Genomic DNA, 6,000 nt, shown 5'->3' on the forward strand with positions numbered 1-6,000 from the left:
CCGAGGGGCAACTTTTTCGCACAGAGGGTGGTGCGTCTATGGAATGGGCTGCCAGGAGGGGGTGGTAGAGGTGGGTACAATTACATTTAAAAGACATTTGGACAGGTACATGGATGGGAAAGGTTTAGAGGGATACGGGCCAAACACAGGCAAATGGGACCAATTCCGTTTAGGAAACCTGGTCAGCATGGACGAGTTGGGCTGAAGGGCCTGTTTCTGCGCTGTATATCTCTATGACTCTCTTTCTCTGTCTTCCTCCCTTACTGGGAACTTTGTTTTTAATCTCTTGTCCTCATTTTTTTAATCTCTCTCTTGCTTCTCCCAGGATTTCTGCGCCCTTTTTGAGTTTTTGCTTCTTGTGCGGGCGCATGAGGCCTTTGTTTTCAGCTCCAGGTCCCGTTGCCTCTGCGCGTGGGCCTGACCAACATAAACAACCTAAACCGCGCATGTGCAGCTCTCTCCCAGCGCGGGAGGCCCGAGATACATTGGGTCTGGGAGATGCCAACCACAGAGCTGACGACAAAGGGTATTCTTAGTTTAATTACGTGAATTTTGAATCTTTTTGCGTGGTGCACTTGGGGATATCTTCAGGGACAGTGTGCTGCGGTACACTGGGTGGGAACCACTGGCATAGACCGTCGTAGACTTCCAAGTTTTATGACCGTGGCAACAGTGGACGATCTCACTGCTGGAGCTCTGGTGAAGCCAGACTTCAATGTTGTCCACCTGTAATCCCTGATCCTCATACGGTGCCAACCCCATTCACACAGAGAATTCTTTGTACTGACTATCGGGAAGCAAGAGATGAATTCCGATTGTCTTCCTCGTGTGTTTGAAGGAAACGCAAACCCTCTTCTTCCCAGGGGATCCTCCGGCTGACACCAGACAACAACCATTGCCCCCACCCCCCTGAGGTTCTGGTTCCTCCAGCCTCACTTCCATTGAATCCACCATCACTTGTAACCCAGAGCACGGGTCCCTTCTGGGTACCATCATCCTGGCCAGCAGTACCCGAGGGCCACCAAAGGGGAGGGTCGACCACACCCTGGGGGTCCCTCCAATTTCCCTGCTACTCACTGAAGATGAGTGAAGAAGTTTCACCTGCATGGCTTGGAACAGAATGTCCAGAACAAGGGGGCTTAATCTTATTAGAGTGGTTAGCATGGCACGGTGGCACAGTGGTTAGCACCAGGGACCCGGGTTCGATTCCCAGCTTGAGTCACTGTCTGTGTGGAATCTGCACATTCTCCCCGTGTCTGCATGGGTTTCCTCCGGGTGCTCTGGTTTCCTCCCACATTCCAAAGATGTGCAGGTTAGGTGGATTGGCTCTTGGTGCCAGGGGGATTAGCAGGGTAGATACGTGATGTTACAGGAATAGGGCCTGGGTGGGAATGTTGTTGGTGCAGGCGTGATGGGCCGAATGGCCTCCTTCTGCACTGTCGGGATTCTATGAACGGAATCAGGGTTGATAATCAGGAAGTACCTTCACACACGAAGGAGTGGAAATCTGGATGTCTTTCCCCTAAAAAAAAGTTGTTGAGGTTGAAGTTCGACTGGCGGTTTGAAAACTGAGATTGATATATTTGTGTGAAAGATGTTATTGTTATTGCAGCAAGGCAGGTCGATGGAGTTATGAGGCAGATCAGCCATGTCGTAATTGAATGACAGGATAGGCTGAAGGGGCTGAATGGCTGCTTCCTGTTCCTGACAGAAAGCTGCTCCATCCCCATTGCCGAGAGATGAATTTCACCTCCAGTCATTCAAAATTTGTTCACATTTTTCTGGAAAAAGACGTTAAAATAAAAGGGGAATATTTGGGACTTATGGGTATGACAGTTGTGGAGATCCTTAGGGCGAAGGGAAAGTTTAGAATCATAGAATCCCTACAGTGCAGAAGGAGGCCATTCAGCCCATCGAGTCTGCACCAACCATAGAATCATAGAAACCCTACAGTGCAGAAGGAGGCCATTCGGCCCATCGAGTCTGCACCGACCACAATCCCACCCAGGCCCTACCCCCACATACTTACCAGCTAATCCCACTAACCCACGCATCACAGTACTCTAAGGGGCAATTTTTAACCTGGCCAATCAACCTAACCCGCACATCTTTGGACTGTGGGAGGAAACCAGAGCACCCAGAGGAAACCCACGCAGACACGAGGAGAATGTGCAGACTCCGCACAGACAGTGACCCGAGCCGGGAATCGAACCCGGGACCCTGGAGCTGTGAAACAGCAGTGCTAACCACTGTGCTACCGTGCCACCATAATCCCACTCAGCCCCTATTCCCACAACCACACATATTTACCCTACTAATCCCCCAACACTAGGGGCAATTTAGCACGGCCAATCAATCTAACCCACACATCTTTGGACTGTGGGAGGAAACCGGAGCACCCGGAGGAAACCCACGCAGACACGGGGAGAATGTGCAGACTCCACACAGGCAGTGACCCAAGCCGGGAATCGAACCTGGGTCCCTGGCGCCGTGAGGCAACAGTGCTAACTTCTGTGCCACCCTCTCCTCGAGTCCACATCACTTTATCCATCGATTTATCTTAAACCTGTGCCCTCTGGTTCTTGATCCTTCCACCAATGGGAACAGTTTCTCCCTGTCCACTCTGCCCCAGACGCCCTCCTGATTTTGAACACCTAGATCAAATCCCCTCTCAGCCTTCTCTCCTCGGGGGCGGGGGGGGGGGGGGGGTGGAGGCGGTGGCGGACAGCCCCAGCATCTCCGGTCTATAAAATGCCCCCTTTTGTTTTGTAAGTTTCTCTCGTTCTACATCAGCTGGTGGGGAGAATTTCAGCGGGGCATTGGGCACGGTTTCAGTCCTGATATCTGTCTGCAGAGCCGGGAAGGTGAACTCTGAATCATTAACCATCATTAATGAAAGCAGACAGTGACTACTCAGCCAGCTCACCCTCACCAGGTTAAAAATAAGCCGTGTGGCAGTCTAATAGACATTGTGTGTTCAGCTGTCAGAACCTGAGAGATTGGGGTGGACTTTCGTGAGGTTATCTGTAAGGGTCCTTGTGAACGTGTCTTAAAAAGGAGCAGTCCCTCTTGGAGCAACCTACTTCATCCAGAAAATCTCTACCACCCACTTATACTTCAGACACAAAGAGATAGTCAGAAGCTTTTTCCCAAGGTGGAAGAGTCAATTACTGGGGGCGTAGGTTTAAGGTGTTAGGGGCAAGGTTTTTTTAAAGTTTATTTATTAGTGTCACAAGTAGGCTTACATTAACACTGCAAAGACGTTAATGTGAAAAACCCCAACTTGCCACACTCCGGCACCTGTTCAGGTACACTGAGGGAGAATTTAGCACGGCCAATCCACCTACTGCGCACATCTTTGGAGTGTGGGAGGAAACCGGAGCACCCGGAGGAAACCCACGCAAACACGGGGAGAATGTGCAAACTCCACACAGACAGTGACCCAAAGCCGGGAATCGAAGCCAGGTCCCTGGCGCTGTGAGGCAGCAGTGCTAACCACTGTGCCACCGTGCCGTCCGTTTAAAGGAGATGTACGAGGCAAGTTTTTTTACACAGAGGGTAGTGGGCGCCTGGAACTCGCTGCCGGGGAAGGTAGTGGAAGCAGATACGATAGTGACTTTTAACGGGCGTCTTGACAAATACATGAATAGGATAGGAATAGTGGGATATGGCCCCCGGAAGGTTTTAATTCAGACGGGCAGCATGGTCGGTGCAGGCTTGGAGGGCCGAAGGGCCTGTTCCTATGCTGTATTTTCTTTGTTCTAGATGGTTGTGATCTTCTTAGGCTAAAGATGGTGGGATCAGTAGCAGAATGATACAGCACAGAAGGAGGCCATTTGGCCCATCATGCTTGTTTTGGCTCTTTAGAAAAGCCATCTAATTAATCCCCTGTCTCTCCTCATAGCCTTGCAAATGCTTTCTCCTTCAAGTATTTATCCAATTCCCTTTCAGCAGTTACTATTGGTACCTCTCGCTTGGGCAGTGCATTCTGGATGATGACAACTCACTGTATAAAAGGTTGGGGTGGTTGAGGTCAGTAAGAGGTTCCTCGGACACAACCCTTTGTGTGAATCCTTTAACCTACTCGAACCCTGAGCACAGTTTGGGGCAAAAGTTAAAGTTTATTAATGTCACAAGTAGGCTTACACCAACACTGCAATGAAGTTATTGTGAAAATCTGTGCACAGTTCTGGCCACTCTATTATAGAAAGGATATTATTAAACTAGAAAGAGTGCAGAAAACATTTACTAGGATGCTACCGGGACTTGATGGTTTGAGTTATAAGGAGAGGCTGGATAGACTGGGACTTTTTTCTCTGGAGCGTAGGAGGCTGAGGGGTGTATAGAGGTCTATAAAATAATGAGGGGTACAGATCAGCGAGATAATATCTTTTCCCAAAGGTAGGGGAGTCTAAAACAAGAGGGCATAGATTTAAGGGGAGAGGGGAGAGATACAAAAGGGTCCAGAGGGGCAATTTTTTCACACAGAGGGTGGTGAGTGTCTGGAACAAGCTGCCAGAGATAGTAGTAGAGACGGGTATTATTTTGTCTTTTAAAAAGCGTTTAGACAGTTACATGGGTAAGATGGGTATAGCAGGACATGGGCCAAATGTAACCAATTGGTATTAGCTTAGGGGTTTAAAAAAAAGGGCGGCATGGACAAGTTGGGCCGAAGGGCCTGTTTCCATGCTGTAAACCTCTATGACTCTACCCCCTAGTCGCCACACTCCGGCGCCTGTTCGGGTACACTGAGGGAGAATTTAGCATGGCCAATGCACCCTAACCAGCACGTCTTTCGGACTGTGGGAGGAAACCGGAGCACCCGGAGGAAACCCACACAGACACGGGGAGAACGTGCAGACTCCACACAAACAGTGACCTGAGGCTGGAATTGAACCCGGTTCCCTGGCGCTGTGAGGCAGCAGCGCTAACCACTGTGTCACTGTGCCGCCAATGTTCAGTGTCCATTATTCAATTCCTCTTGAACAAAGCACTGAGTAATATCTGTGCGTTATAAAGCAGCAAACTCCAACATCTCCTCAACAAGAGATACAGCAGCAAATGGGGTATTTCCTATGGTTAGTTTGTTGGTTTGTGGATTGAAATGCTGGGTATTTTATACATTCTTCATGTGCAAGGGTTGAAAAGTTTCTTATTTTAGAATCGGAACCCAGCTAGAAATAGGGACAGTGATTGAAAAAATACTTTGAACTTCTGCTGGCACTTAACGGCGAGTGAACCATTTGACCTAAATCATCGAATCATTATAGTGCAGAAGGAGGCCATTCGGCCCATCGAGTCTGCACCGACAAATATCCCACCCAGGCCCTATTCCCGTAACCCCACACATTTACCCTCGCTTATCCCCCTGACGCTATGGTCAATTTAGCATGGCCAATCCACCTAACCCACACATCTTTGGAGTGTGGGAGGAAACTGGAGCACTCGTAGACATAGGGAGAATGTGCAAACTCCACACAGACCTGAGGCCGGAGTCGAACCCAGGTCCCTGACACTGTGAGGCAGCAGTGCTAACCACTGTGCCACCGTGCTGCCCAAAATGTAGCCTTTATAATGCTGCGAGAGCAAAGGACAGGACTGACAGCTTAATCGCAGTGTGTCTGCTGGCATCAGTGCGCTGGCTAATGAGTGGAGCTCGGACGAGCTTACAGAACAGAGAATCGATTCGAAATGAGTATCTCTGAATTGCAGCAAGCCAGAGCTTGTGAATGAAACTACAGCAACATCTCTCAGTAATAGCAGGCTGATTCCTCCAGGAAAATGCAGTAGAGATTAACAACGGGGTCAGGGATTATGGGGAAAAGGTAGGAGAATGGAGATGAGAAAAAAAAATCAGCCATGATTGAATGGCGGAGCAGACTCGATGGGCCGAGTGGCCTAATTCTGCTCCTATGTCTTATGGGGTCTGGTGGTGAATAGCTCCTGATTATTTGTCCAGTGGACTGCAGCGAGTGGATGATAGTTATAGCATACAAATCG

This window comes from Mustelus asterias, chromosome 15 (genome assembly GCF_964213995.1).
Source record: "Mustelus asterias chromosome 15, sMusAst1.hap1.1, whole genome shotgun sequence".
NCBI classification, from domain to species: Eukaryota; Metazoa; Chordata; class Chondrichthyes; order Carcharhiniformes; family Triakidae; genus Mustelus; species Mustelus asterias.